The sequence below is a fragment of the Phacochoerus africanus genome, chromosome 10 (genome assembly GCF_016906955.1).
Source record: "Phacochoerus africanus isolate WHEZ1 chromosome 10, ROS_Pafr_v1, whole genome shotgun sequence".
Taxonomy (NCBI): Eukaryota; Metazoa; Chordata; class Mammalia; order Artiodactyla; family Suidae; genus Phacochoerus; species Phacochoerus africanus.
The window spans coordinates 72,218,830-72,233,575 of NC_062553.1; the positions used below are offsets into that span (position 1 = coordinate 72,218,830).

Below are 14,746 nucleotides of genomic sequence, written 5' to 3' on the forward strand. Positions count from 1 at the left end.
CGGGCGGGCTTCCTTTGCCAGCAGCTGCCTGCTGGGAGGAGGGGGAGGGTGGCGCGCCCCGAGGGTCTCCTCACACTCTGGGCCTTCGCTTTTTTTTTTTTTTTTATTTTAATTTATTAGGAAGGCAGAAACTGCCACTCCAAGAGCGAAAGAATTGCGGATTATTGACAGCCTGAAAACTTTTCAGAAGAAATGATCTGTGAAATATTTTAATTTTGATAAATTGCTTCCCCCAAGGGCTCCTACTGCGTTCAGAACGACTTGCCTTTCTTAATTTTACAGGATTTGTTTCTGTAGGAAAGAGCCCAAGTGTGCTTTTGAGGGGCATGCCTGCCCCTCCCCCCTTCCACTTGTTCCAGATCTTAAGGCAGGTTTTTTTTTTTTAAGGTGTGTTCCACTGTCATGGAGCAAACGTTAAATCATGAAAATGAAACTATACCTGACACGTGCTTGACTGAGTTGCGGGAGAGATAAAAATGCTTTGCTGAAGGGTGGGGGCGAGGTTATAAAATTTCAATACATCCAGCTTCCGGTGGGGGTGGGGTGTGACCGTCTCTTGCTAATGTGTTTTGGCATTTTTTTTTTTTTAAATCATAGCGTGATGCGCTTCTGTGGTCGGAAGCTTTTGAGAGGACAGGACTGGGCGCCCACATACGTATAATTTCTATGGAGGGAGTACTATGAGAAGTCCCGGTGCAACAGGACCTCTTCTGTTTTTAATCAGTTAATATTTAAAGACTGGTTAAATGATCGTTTCTGATTAAATAAAAGTACCTTGGTCAGACATATGGTGAAATCTTCCTTCCAATAATCTCGCCACAAGTTGGTTTACATTTTAATTAATTTTGATGGTTCTTTTTGTCTTTTAAAAGTCTTTTCCGTGTGACTCTAAAAATATTACATGATCATTGTAGAAAAGGTGGACTATATACAACTAAGAAAGAAGAAAACTGTTTCTATCCCTAACATTTACATTCTGTTTGCTAAGGCCTTGTTTTTCTTGGAAGCTTAGGCAGTTGAAAACTTTGCAGCTATGGACGTTTAAAGATTGCTTACAAACCTGGTTTAGGAGCTAAAACTAGCAATTGAAAGGGAAATGAATTTGTGCTTTAGAAAACCATTATAACCAATGATAACTTATTCACATGGTTTATGGGACAGAATTTACTGTGGCAGTTTCTCTTGAGTCCCTTCCCACATCTGCTCCTGACAAATGGTTTCTGTTTGTAGAGCCTGTTTTGTAAATACGTCTCTACCATGAAGGCAAAGTGCCCGAACACATGTCCCTTTCCGGTGCTTGTAACTAAGCTCATAGAGTTAATATTTTTATTGGTTTCTGCATCAGAACTTCCTCTCCGTACGCTTGATAAAACCCTGGAGAAGGTTACCAGGGGAGGCTGGAGAGCATTTACTTCCCTGGAGATTTTCAGAATAGGATAAACATCCATCTGCCTAGGATGGCTTCAGTGCTGAACAGTCTGGAAAAAGGAAGGCTGGGTCATCTCTCAGGTCCCCCCAATGGAGGAATTCTAAACAAGTTTCAGTTCTCAATAACCTGGGACCAAAGGAAATAAAGATTGCCTTGAATGTACCTGAGCCCAGGATGAGGTGAAGCCAGCCCTATTTTGATTTAGGTAAAAGATTCTCCTTTGGTAAGAAAGATTTTAAAATATCCCCAGGACTTGCCGATCCTTTTCTATTGGTGGTTTTTTTTGCTAAGAAGTTCTCAAATTGGAAGTTCTGGGAGTTCCCATCGTGGCGCAGCGGAAACGAATCTGACTAGGAACCACGAGGTTGCAGGTTTGATCCCTGGCCTCACTCAGTGGGTTAAGGATCCGGCATTGCCATGAGCTGTGGTGTAGGTTGCAGACAAAGGTCGGATCTGGCATTGCTGTGTCTGTGGTGTAGGCCAGCAGCTGTAGCTCCGATTAGACCCCTAGCCTGGGAACCTCCGTATGCCGCAGGTGCTGCCCTAAAAAGGACAAAAATAAATGAAGTTCTGTTACTTAAGTAAATGAATGTATGGATTCATGGAAATTAAAAGTTCTGCCTCCTAAAACAGGAAGGGGTGTGTATGTGTGTGTGTGCGCGCTTTTCAGTCTCTCACTTTGGGTATTCAGTCTGGTTTCTTTACATTAGCATTCTACTTTGTCCTCAAAACTTATTTCTTGGCTTGGAGTTCCTGTGGTGGCTCAGTAGTTAACAAATCCGACTAGGAACCATGAGGTTTTGAGTTCGATCCCTGGCCTTGCTCAGTGGGTTAAGGATCTGGCGTTGCCGTGACCTGTGGTGTAGGTCGCAGATGCAGCTCAGATCCCGCATTGCTGTGGCTCTGATGTAGGCCGACGGCTACAGCTCCGACTAGACCCCCTAGCCTGGGAACCTCCATATGCCTTGGGAAGTGGGCCTAGAAAAGGCAAAAAGACAAAAAAAAAAAATGAACAAACTTATTCTTGGCTTTCCATTTCCAATGTAGAAACCATGGTAGTACTTTGACCAAAACCAAGTATTCCTGTCTCTTCTGTGGAAGGCTATTCCGTGCTGCTGTTTTGCTGGGGACCAAAGAGGTTGGGGTTTCATGGTTTGCTGCTTCCTCCGCCCTCCTGCGTGATGGAAGTATCCTGTAATTCTAACCATTGCGTGACCTCCGTTGCAGCAACACCTTCCTCCCTGTCCATAGTGTCACTCGATCAGGAGCAACACCCCTCCCTCTCCCTCCAGGGTCACTGGGAGGGGTTCACTTTCTAGGAAAGGTCCTGTCAAAAAGAAAATGGGGAAGCCAGAGTCTCCTGGCTGCGCAGTTTTTTTTTTTTATCCCCACCTCACACCCTTCAGCTCACCGTATTTCTCCATGCATGCCAAGCGTGTTTTCTTAGGCTATGGTAACACCCAAAGAAGGAACAGGAGTGTGAACAATGGTCGTTCATTTGTTCAGCAAACATTTGTTATGTGGGAGGTAGCCCAGCGACTGGAAATGGGTCCTCTGCCCTCAAGGAACTTGTCCTATAAGAGGAGAAGTCAAACATGTTAATAAGCTAGTGCCATTCTGAGGGAGTAGAGTACAGGGGTTAAGAACTTGTGTTTGTTGTAAAGTTAAACATACATCAACCCTATGACTCAACATATCCACGCCTAGCTGTTTATCCAAGTTGATGAAAACAAATGTAATGTTCACAAAGAGACTGGTACGGAGTGGCCACCCCAACCTTACATATAATTGCCAACAACTGGGAACAACCCTATGCCCATCGACAAGAAAACGGGTGGGTCAACTGTACAGATGTACGAATGGAATTCAGAAGTTAGTGGTTGCTTTGACAGGGGGCAGGGTGGGGAGATGGACAGGAAAGAGGTCAGGAGAGACTAGGAGATCTAGGAGCCCTGGAGAGCCTGGAGATCTAGGTCTTGATTTGGGTGATGCTTATCAGACTCTACCAAACAGCACTTGAGACATATGTGTTATTACATGCAAAGCATTAACTCAGTTAGAACTTAGCTTCTATGGTAGACAAGGGTATATACATCCCATCTCTGCCTCTAGTTGTAAGTTTCTGAGAGCAAGTTATTCAATGTCTCTGATCTCAGAAACATCGGACAGTAATAAAACATCTCCTTCCTAGGGTGGTGGCAAGGATTGAGTTAGATAATGAAAGTATTTAGCTTGGTAAGAACGTATTAAGTAATTCCATGGACCGTGATAAATATGTGGGTTTGGTGTTGATGCTGGAGTTACTTGCCCTTTTTCGTGAACGCCGTCTCATTTAGATGATCAAGGATCTTGTCACATATTGAACCGGTATCCATAGGATTCTATGTGTCTTCATTGTAAGGGGCTCTTTTTCCAGACTGCGGGGAATTTGAAGTTCTTATCTACCTGATCAAAATACCATTGGGGCTTAGCTTTGCCAACTGAGGTAGACCTCAAAGAGAGGAAATATCTGCTAAGCAACTCCTCTTTTTTTTTTTGAGGACTGATTTAATGATAGTTGAAGCTGAACTCCCAGACTGGGTTCACAGAATTCACAGAATTCAGGTGAAAGGCTTACAGGTTATCTCCTCTTTCCAAAGATGTAGGTGGAAAAGGAAAACTCTTGATGTCTGTATCAAATTACTATCGTGCTTTTTCTTAAAGGGACATAGTAACTTGAATTTTCAGTAAAATATCTTGCACAGAGTGATAAATGTAATGATAGTCCATCTATTAAGCTTCAGTTTACTTAGGTTCAAAAAAGTGTTTGGAAAAGATACACTTTGCCAACTTTGCCAACTCCAGTGGAGGCATTTTAGTGTTGGATTGGTTTAATTCATTCACAAAACAATTATCAAACATTTACTGAGAACATATTAGCCTCTGGGAATTCAGTGATGAATAATAATATGTTTTATAAGGAAGGGCTCGTAGCTGCCCTGACTGTGAGTGGGAATGTGTCATTTCTCTTGGAATTTTTTTCAGAGCAGGGGGCTCTGTCTTAGACTAGTCTTGCTGGCTTTTTAAAAAGCTTATTGCGGAGTTCCTGTCATGATGCGGTGGTTAACGAATCTGACTAGGAACCATGAGGTTGCAGGTTCGAGCCCTGGCCTTGCTCAGTGGGTTAAGGATCTGGCGTTGCCACGAGCTGTGATGTAGGTTGCAGACACAGCTCAGATCCCGCATTGCTATGGCTCTGGCGTAGGCTGGTGACTGCAGCTCCGATTAGACCCCCGGTCTGGGAACCTCCATGTGTCGTGGGAGCAGCCCTAGAAAAGGCAAAAAAAAAAAAAAAAAAAAAAAAAAGCTTATTGCTTAAGGCAGAGGTTTAAAATCCTGGTCCTCCCTGCCCCATTGGTGCTATTTTTTTAAACAGCAGAATTTCTTCTTCTTATCCTTACTAGAAAGAACAACTAAATAGCATTTTGTAAAGACAATGAGGTGTCATGGAAAAGTCTTAGACTCTGGAGACAGAACAAGCTGCAGTTGAATCTGCTCCCTACTAGTAATTGAGAGGAAGTTCTTAAATTTTTTTTTATTACTCAGTGAATTTATTACATTTGTAGTTGTACAGTGATCATCACAATCCAATTTTATAGGATTTCCATCCCACAACCCTGAGGAAGTTCTTAAATTCTTTAAGCCTGAGTTCCCTCATCTGCAAAATGGGTGTAATAATACCTTGAAAGACATATTAATATGTATTAGATTAGTCTGTGATAAGGATTAAATGAAAATGACAAAATACATGTAACAATAGGCTGGCACCTGGTGGGTATATTCATTTCTTTCTTTTTTTTTTCTTTTTTTTGTCTTTGATCTTTTTAGGGCTGCACCTGCAGCATATGGAGGTTCCCAGGCTAGGGGTCTAATCGGAGCTGTTGCTGCCAGCCTACACCAGAGCCACAGCAGCGCCAGATCCGAGCTGCATCTGTGACCTACACCACAGCTCATGGCAATGCTGGATCCTTAACCCACTGAGCAAGGCCAGGGATTGAACCCGCAACCTCATGGTTCCTTAGTTGGATTCGTGTCCACTGAACAATGATGGGAACTCCAGGTATTCCTTTCTGATATTTAGCCAGTGCTTGCTAAGAGTCCAGCACTGTTTGAAACTCTTCTTGTATCTTCCTCACACTCCTATGAGGGAGGCATTGTTATTGTCTCTTTTCAAAGGTGAGGAGCCCAAAACACAGAAGAGATGGACTAGCTTGCCCAGGGCATGGACATGGAACAGGATCTTGCCTACAACTAAGGAGGTTCATAAAAGCTGTCACTTTTAGGTAAATTTTTTTTTTTTTTTTTGCCATTTCTTGGGCCGCTCCTGCAGCATATGGAGGTTCCCAGGCTAGGGGTTTAATTGGAGCTATAGCCACCAGCCTACGCCACAGCCACAGCAATGCAGGATCCAAGCCACATCTTCAACCTACACCACAGCTCACGGCAACGCTGGATCCTTAAGCCACTGAGCAAGGCTAGGGATCGAACCCGCAACCTCATGGTTCCTAGTTGGATTCGTTAACCACTGAGCCATGACAGGAACTCCTTAGGTAAATTATTTTTAAGATTGAATGACTGCAGGAGAAAGTAACACCAATACATGGCGCCAGGGCCACCATTACGGGCTTCATACACCTGAACGCTGGGGCTGGAGTTGGTGTGCTCCTAAGCTGTTAGAAGGTCTCCTTTCTGCTTTGTGGGGGGGCCCTGAGGACAGGCACTTGTGAGCATGTCAGGTCTCTCCCCAGTTCCTCAAAAGTCTTCCTGTCAGTGGCCCTCTCTGACTGATGAACAGAAAATGTGGATTTGGCCTTGACTTTGCTGAGTCCACGTAGGGATTGACATAGAGGTGATGTTATCTTGGTCTCTACCAGGAAGGCAGGGGGAGAAGTGTATTCCAGAGCCTAGGAAATAAGAGAAACAGTTAGGTCTTTGCTGTTTATATGTTTTGTGTATAGTGGTGTGTATCTGTTTTATATATGTGTGTGTGTGTATGTAAACACACACATACGCATACACACATAACTGAATTTATATATATAACTGAATTTATATGTATATATCTGAATCACTTTGCTGTACTATACTAAAAAAGAGACAGAGAGGAGTTCCCATTGTGGCTCAGCAGACATGAACCCGACCTGTAGGGTTCAATCCCTGGCCTCACTCAGTGGGTTAAGGATCCGGCATTGCTGTGAGCTGTAGTGTAGGTCCCAGATGGTGGCTCGGATTGGATCTGGCGTGGCTGTGGCTGTGGTGTAGGCTGGCAGCTGCGGCTCCAACTTGACTCCTAGCCTGAGAGCCTCCATATGCCGCGGGTGCGGCCATAAAAAGCAGAGGAAAAAAAAGGGGGGAGGGATGGGGACCGGGACAGTAAACTATTACCCTGGGATATTTTGTATCCCCCATTTCCTGGACATTTCCTCAACTGCTAGATTCTGGAGTTAGAACTTTAAATAAGAATAAAGATCCCAGTGGTGGTTTGAGAACCCTACTGATTTGATGAAGACGTTAGGAGTCACCTTGGCCAGTTTATTAAAGTAATGTGTGGATGCCTCGGGGGGCAATTGTACACACCCGATTTTCTGTTTAGGCATGAGCCTTGCCGCCTGATACCCACCCCGTTCCACCAAAGTGCAGGTTTTTTTGCAAGATGCTCTGTGTTACCTTTCTCGACATCCACGCCTCTCCTTTGCGATGTAGCTTAACAGCTGAAATTTCAGGACCATTTCCTCCACCACCCAGTGAGCCAGGTCTGTTTAAGACCCACCAAGAGAAGCCTCCCAGCAGGCAGAGTGGGTGCCGCTGGAGGCAGTGGGCTGAAGCTGGGGTGGGGGTGGTGGCGTAGGGAGGAGCCCCTTTGCAAAGTGCTTTTTAAATTTATTTATGTATTTGCTTTCTAGGGCCATATTTGCGCCATATAGACGTTCCCAGGCTAGGGATTGAATTGGAGCTACAGCTCTGGCCTACACCATAGCAACATGGGATCCCAGCCGCACCTGCGACCTACACCATAGCTCATGGCCATGCCGGATCCTTATCCCACTGAGAAAGGCCAGGGATTGAACTCTAGTCTTCATGGATGCTAGTTGGATTCGTTACCCCTGAGCCACAATGGGAACTCCTGCTGCTTGTACTTAGAGGAATGTCATCGGGTATTGGTTTTGTCTCCCCAAGTGAGCCATGTTATCTCAGGGCAAATTTCCTGGCAGATGAAACTTTTGGGGGCTCCGCTCTCTGAAGGGGAGAAAAGAAATCTGGGGAAAGGACCCCCAGGGATCTTGGCTCCCTGGTTGTCCCCGACCCCTCAAGGCTGCTTGGCTGTGTGCAGGCTCCACTTGTCTTTAAGTCTGATCCCCAGTAGCCATTCGCGGCTAAAGTTAGGAGAATGGCAGGACTGTCACTTGAAGTCCCCTCTGCCTCTTCACCATCGCCTCCAGCCTCTTGTCCTCAACTTTAAGCCCTTTGTGTCTGTTCCCATGGTTACCTCTTCACCACCAGCAGCTGGAATTCTGCAGTGAGAGGAGGCTGTCTCCCACTGAGCCAGGTCTGGCTGGGCCGGAGGCCATTGATCCGCCGCTGGATTGTGACATAGGGTCGCAGTCCAGTACCTTCGCTTTGTCATGGATGCTGTACCTTTCCCAGGCTTGGCATGCTGGCGTTTTAGTGGGAGGAGAGACCAGGGCTGATGTATGGCTCACGGGATTTCCTGCCCTGGGCTGGCCCGGCCGTCCCGTGACCTGCTATGCTCCTGCCTGCTGCCACCTCCTCCTGTGTGTTGGTGCCCAGAGAAAGCCAGGGGACCTGCCCTGCCCAGTCAGATAAAGATGACCCCTCCTTCCCTACCTGCTTTCCCTTCAGCTTTGGTGCCAGGACCATCTGTGTTGGTACTAGACAGGGCCAGGCTCTGGTCTGGAAGGAATTGACATCTAGCCTGGAGGACCAGGTTGGCTCAGGGAACCGGGGGATGGTGTGAGGACCTGAGGGTCGAGATGAGGGAGTTCCCATCGTGGCGCAGCGGAAATGAATCTGACTAGGAACCATGAGGTTGCAGGTTTGATCCCTGGCCTCGCTCAATGGGTTAAGGATCCGGCGTTGCCGTGAGCTGTGGTGTAGGTCACAGACATGGCTCTGATCTGGCATTGCTGTGGCTGTGGTGTAGGCTGGCAGCTACAGCTCCAATTGAACCCCTAACCTGGGAACCTCCCTATGCTGCATGTGCAGCCCTGGAAAAGGCAAAAAGACAAAAAAAAAAAAAGATGAGAACACAGGAGTTCCTGTTGTGGTTCAGCGGTAATGAACCTGACTAGTATCCATGAGGATGCGGGTTCAATCCCTGACCTCACTCAGTGGGTTAAGGATCTGGCGTTGCCATGAGCTGTGGTGTAGGTCACAGTTGAGGCTTGGATACCAGGTTGCTGTGGCTGTGGTGTAGCCTGGCAGGTGCAGCTCCTATTGAACCCCTCACCTGAGAACTGCCCTGAAAACAAAACAAAACAAAACAAAACAAAAATATGAGAACACAACTAGCTCAGAGTTTGCCCTGGAGCTCTTGTCTCAGATACTGTTTGAGGCCCAAGTGCCTTCTCCCTGGGAGTCCCATTGGCCCCAGAGCTAAATCATGAATTGCAACTACAGGTGGAAATTAAGTGGCCTGGGTGCCAAGAGCGAGAAGCAGTTTCCAATAGAAGGCAGCGCAGACCACGATGCTGAGGATGCAGTTCTGGAAGAATTGCCATGCTCTTCCTGTGATCAGGCAGCTCGTTTTCTAGAGCTCGTTCAGCCAGCAGGTACCCGAGCCCTTAGGTGACAGAGCCGTTGTAGAACCTGGCTGAGGCCGTGCTTTGGAGCCTTATAATGTGCTGGGTCCTGGCTTTACCACTTTGTGACCTCAAGCAACTTACTGAAATTACCCGTGCCTCGGTTTCCTTTCCTGTAAAAGAGGAAGAACACTTCATAAGGTTATTACAAACACTGAATTTGTTATGTGAAATACTTTGTACATGGTAAAGCCCAATAAGGGTGCCCATTTATAATATTTTTGTTATTTTTTTGTCTTTTTGCCTTTTCTAGGGCTGCTCCCCCAGCTTATGGAGGTTCCCAGGCTGGGGGTCTAATCGGAGCTGTAGCCACCGGCCTACGCCACAGCCACAGTCACACGGGATCCAAGCCGCGTCTGCAACCTACGCCACAGCCACAGCAACGCGGGATCCGAGCCGCGTCTGCGACCTACACCACAGCTCACTGCAACGCTGGATCCTTAACCCACCGAGCAAGGCCAGGGATCGAACCCGCCACCTCGTGGTTACTAGTTGGACTCGTTAACCACTGAGCTATGATGGGAACTCCTGTCATATTTTTAAAGGATGTTTTGAGAGCGCCATGTAAGCTACAGATTTTTGTTAGTCCACTTTTGTGTTACATATGTCAGTGGGTCCAGAATTCCCTGGACAAGAGAGGGTTGTGCTGTAATAAGTAGGAACATCAGGATTGGAAAAACAAGAAAAAAAAAAGGAAAGGAAAAGAGCTCGGGACGGTATTATAACCCTATAGTAACCAAGGGAAGGGAAAAATGAGGGGGCTAAGTAGAAACTGAGCCAGTGGAACCACAGTTACAGTCACCTTGACAAGGTATATTGTTAACCACAATTACTTTTCCACAAATCGGCTGTAGTTTGGTACCTTGGCTTCCACTGAAAACCCTGCTTCCCAAGAATATGAAGCAATAGCCAGGAGACAGTTTAGGAGAGCCAGAGTCCCACTTGGGGTGATAGGGAAGGTTGGAAACATTTAGGTTTGAGATTTGGAGGCATTTAAATAGCATGGAATGTCTATTATCCACCCTAAAAAGTAGAACGAATCTTGGATATTGTGGACACAAATGCATTTGGCACAAGCTTTAAAAAAAAAAGTGCATATGAGCTTCTTTCTAAGACCCAATAATCCTCTTGGGCAAAGTAAGGATTAAGCCTCCCTCACAAACAAGGAGGGGGGAGTTCATTTTTGCTAAGATTCCTCAGCCGATGCCAAATTTAGCAAGGGACCTATTTTCTCCCAATGAATGACCATCGCCATTTACATTTTTAATGTCCATCCCTCTTCTCCAGGCAGGTCTAGGACTGGAGCAGCTTATTTTGCATGTAGATGGGAGAGAGAAAATCCCGGCTCCCATAGACTACACTAGGATCCTAGGAACCTTCCAGAGCCAGAGTCCCCACACACACTGACACCTGCAGGAGGGCAGGGGTCCTCTCCCCAGAGCCTGAGGTGGGAGGACTCCAGGGGCTCAAAAAACTTGTGCATTAAAAACACATTATGTTTTTATGTATCATTATTTTATTAAAGTATAGTTGATATACAATGTTGTACCAATTTCCACTGTAAACATTATGTTTTTATTTAAAAATTTTTTTTTTGCTTTTTTTAGGGTTGCACCTGCAGCATATGGAAGTTCCAAAGCTAGGGGTCCAGTCAGGGCTGTAGCCGCCAGCCTACATCACAGCCACAGCAACACAGGATCTGAGCCCCATCTGTGACCTACACCACAGCTCATGGCAACGCCGGATCCTTAACCTGTTGAGCGAGACCAGGAATCAAACTCACATCCTCATGGATACTAGTCGGGTTCTTTGTTACCACTGAGCCACAACAGGAATTCCAGCATTATGTTTTTAATGCAGATACTGAGTGCCATTCCTGCCCAGTGCCTGGGGCTCCTCTGGTGAGAGGAGGCCTCTGGAAGAATTCCTCAGGCTAATTATCAGCCCTTGATGCTCCAGGAGCATTTCTTTTATTTTTATGGCCACACCCACGGCACATGGAAGTTCCCCGGCCAGAGATTGAATCCGAGCCAGCAGCTATAGCAATGCCAGATGGTTTACCTGCTGCCCCAGGCCTGGGAAGGAACCTGTGCCTCTGCAGTGACCTAAGCCACTGCAGTCAGATTCTTAACACTGGGCCACAGCAGAAACTCCTCCAGGAGCATTTCTTTCACCCAGATGGTGGGGTCCCCTGTGCCAATCTCTTCCTTGGGGCGCAGATAATGGCCCATATTTCCTGTTCACACACACAACAGTTAAATATTTATATCCCTTGCCAAATGCTTTGGTCATTTGCAGTTTACCTTTTTAAGGAATTAAAGAGCCCGTCCTTACTCCAGTATCTGTCACACCCCTTGGGCAATTCCTTATGTTCTTCCTCTCCTAGGCCACTTGGATTAAATGATAATCGCTCCCGTCTAGTAGTGGTTTTCACCTGCCAGGTCATCTCGGCCAGCTCACCAGACACATAGTACTTCGTTCCCTTTTTATAGATGAGGTCCTGAGGGTCAGACTAGTGGCCAGGGACTGGCAGACCCCAGCTTGATCAGGCTGGACCCCAGCTTGATCCGGCACCAAATTCTGGGTGTCTCTCTCCAGCAAGACTAGAGATCAGCAATTGTCTTTTCTTCCATAACGTTTCCTACTTGGATCCTGCACATAGAAAGTGCTCGTCGCAGTTCCCACTGTGGCCCAACAGAAACGAACCCAGCTAGTATCCATGAGGACGTGAGTTCGATCCCTGGCCTCGCTCAGTGGGTTAAGAATCCCGTGTTGCCATGAGCTGTGGTGTAGGTCGCAGATGTGGCTTGGATCTCACATTGCTGTGGCTGTGGTGTAGGCCGGCAGTTGCAGTTCCGATTTGACCTCTAGTCTGGGAACTTCCATATGTCGCAGGTGTAGCCCTAAACACACACACACACACACGAAAGAAAGAGAGTGCTTGTCACTTGTGGATGGAGGTAGCTCAAGAAATTGTTTTCTCACTTGGAAAGGATTTGTCATTTATGTCCTTTTTCCACCTTAGCTCATAGACTGGTAAAAGGAAAAGGAACCTGAAAACCTCAAAAACTCATGAAAACCCACCTAGTTCGAGTCTTCTGGCTGCTCATCCAGTACTGGTTCCCTCTATAATGGTGCATATGCAGGTACGGCCATTTTTGGTGTCTACTTAGCCATCTAAATACCTTTTTCCTTATGTTTTGTGGAAATAAGGAAAGAAAGTATTATCAGATCTATTTTCCTGTGTTCTACCATATCCCTTTTTTTTTTCTTCATAATTGAGATTTTATTGGTTGTTTTGAGGACCAGGTACAGACATTTCAACTTGTACACAATTCTTTATGTATCAAAAATATAAAAAAATCATGCTGTGGTGATTCTCTTCTGTATAGTTATTCCAATGACTTTCCAGCTTAACACTTGGAGGCAAAGTTTCCTTCACAAGATAACATCAAATACCAATATATTTAAATGTTGATATGCTGTTAGATCGTTAACAGATATGATTTACCATCATATCCACTACATATTCAAATTTTCAGTGGTTCACAGCAATATTAGCAAAGTTAATAGGAAAATTGGATTAGCATGACCAAAACTGTTACGGGGTGCACAGAATTCTGACCAAGAGAGCCAAGATCACAGTGGTTTGCTTTAGGAGCCAATTCTACCAAAAATAACATCAGAAGTCATTTAACGTGTGTGTTCAAGGGATTTCCTGTCGTGGCTCAGCGGAAATGAATCTGACTAGCATCTGACTAGCAGGTTCGATCCTTGGCCTTGCTCAGCGGGTTAAGGATCTGGCATTGTTGTGGTGTGGGTCGCAGACGTGGCTCTGTGGTATGGCTGTGGCTGGCAGCTGCAGCTCTGATTCTACCCCTAGCCTGGGCACTTCCATAAGCCAGAGGTGTGGCCCTAAAAAGACCAAAAAAAAAAAAAAATGAACCACCAGCAACTGATTTCACCTCTTTAAATGCTTTAAAAAGCATTTACACTTAAAAAGTGGGATGAGGTGGGATTCCCTCCTTAAAAATGTTTCTAGAGCTACTATAAAACCTGCATTTACAAAACAGTGGATAAAAGTGTTCCTCTGGGTTGTAGGAGAAGGGAGACAGGGACCAGTGACAGGACTGGGCGTAGGGTACTCTTCAGACTTGGCTTCTTTCTCTGCTGCTTCATCAGAGGCCGGGCTGCCCTCATTTGTGGCCTCTCTGTTTTCTGCAGGTGAATCTTCTTTCGTCTCTGAGGTAGACGCTTTGACCTGTTTCCCCTTTGCTTCCTTTTCCCCTGTTGTTTGCACTTCTTTGTTTGAAGATCTATCCTTTCCTGCCACCTTTTTGGCTTCGTTTCCACTTTCGCAGGCACAGATCTCCTCTTGGGCATTGTGGCAGTAGGATGGATGTGTGCTGGCATGCCAAGAGCCTGTGCTAAGCTGGATTGCCTGACCTCTGCCACCTGCCCATCACCGCCTGAGCTGCTGGGACCCCTGCCGTGTTGCTTCCTGTCCTCTGTCTCTCGTGCTCTTCCCACCTCTAGCAAATCCTCTCGGGAGTTCCCGTTGTGGCTCAGTGGGTGAGGAACCCAACATGGTATTCATGAGGTTGTGGGTTCTATCCCTGGCCTCGCTCAGTGGGTTAAGGATCGGACATTGCCTCAAGCTGTGGCGTAGATCTGCAGCTGCTGCTCTTATGTGACCCTTAGTGCAGTGTGCTCTGGGAGAGGCAGGTCTGTGAGGCTGTCTCACCTTCTGTTAAATGGGGATAAATAATACCTGCTCTGCTTGCCCTCTGGGATTAGTATTAGGGCCAGGTGGACTAATGCACAGGAGGTACGTTCAGGCTATAATGGATGACATTAAAGTGAGGAATTATGATTTTTTAGGGAACTAGGGAGAGCAGGGAGAGGGAAGGATGGAGGCCTCACTTGCTCGAGACCAATTCACACCCATCTGCTGATCCTGCTTCCTGAGCCCTCCTCTGAGTATTTTCAATGGTCGCTGGAGATCCCAAAGGAAAACCGCCACCAGCGTGAAGTCTTCCCGCTGCCCAAACTTGCTCCTGGGATAGATACATCCACTGCCATTTCCCAGCATAGAATTTCCTTTTAAAATATGGGGAAACTAGACTGAGACTCACTCAAATAAGAAAAAAAAAGTAAGACGTGGGAGTTCCCGTCGTGGCTCAGTGGTTAGCGAATCCGACTAGGAACCATGAGGTTGCGGGTTTGATCCCTGGCCTTGCTCAGCGGCTTAAGGATCCGGCTTAAGGATCCAACTAGGAATCATGAGGTTGCGGGTTTGATCCCTGGCCTTGCTCAGTGGCTTAAGGATCCAGTGAGCTGTGGTGTAGGTCGCAGACGCGGCTCGGATCCTGGGTTGCTGTGGCTGTGGTGTAGGCCAGCGGGTACAACTCCGATTCGACCCCTAGCCTGGGAACCTCCATATGCCGCGAGAGCGGCC

General features: G+C 46.5%; 1 protein-coding gene across 7 annotated transcripts in view; it reads left to right on the forward strand.

The window, feature by feature from the left end:
• The window catches only part of SHROOM3 (shroom family member 3), a 347,616-nt gene that overhangs the window by 258,403 nt on the left and 74,467 nt on the right, over positions 1-14,746 (forward strand). Inside the window, exon 1 of one of the 7 annotated variants that reach the window (XM_047799671.1) lies at positions 12,314-12,434. The exons of the other annotated variants lie outside the window; for them this stretch is intronic. The gene's annotated coding sequence lies outside the window, so the exon portion shown is untranslated. Of the gene's footprint in view, positions 1-12,313; positions 12,435-14,746 lie in introns of those variants that run through there. 7 annotated transcript variants of the gene reach the window in all.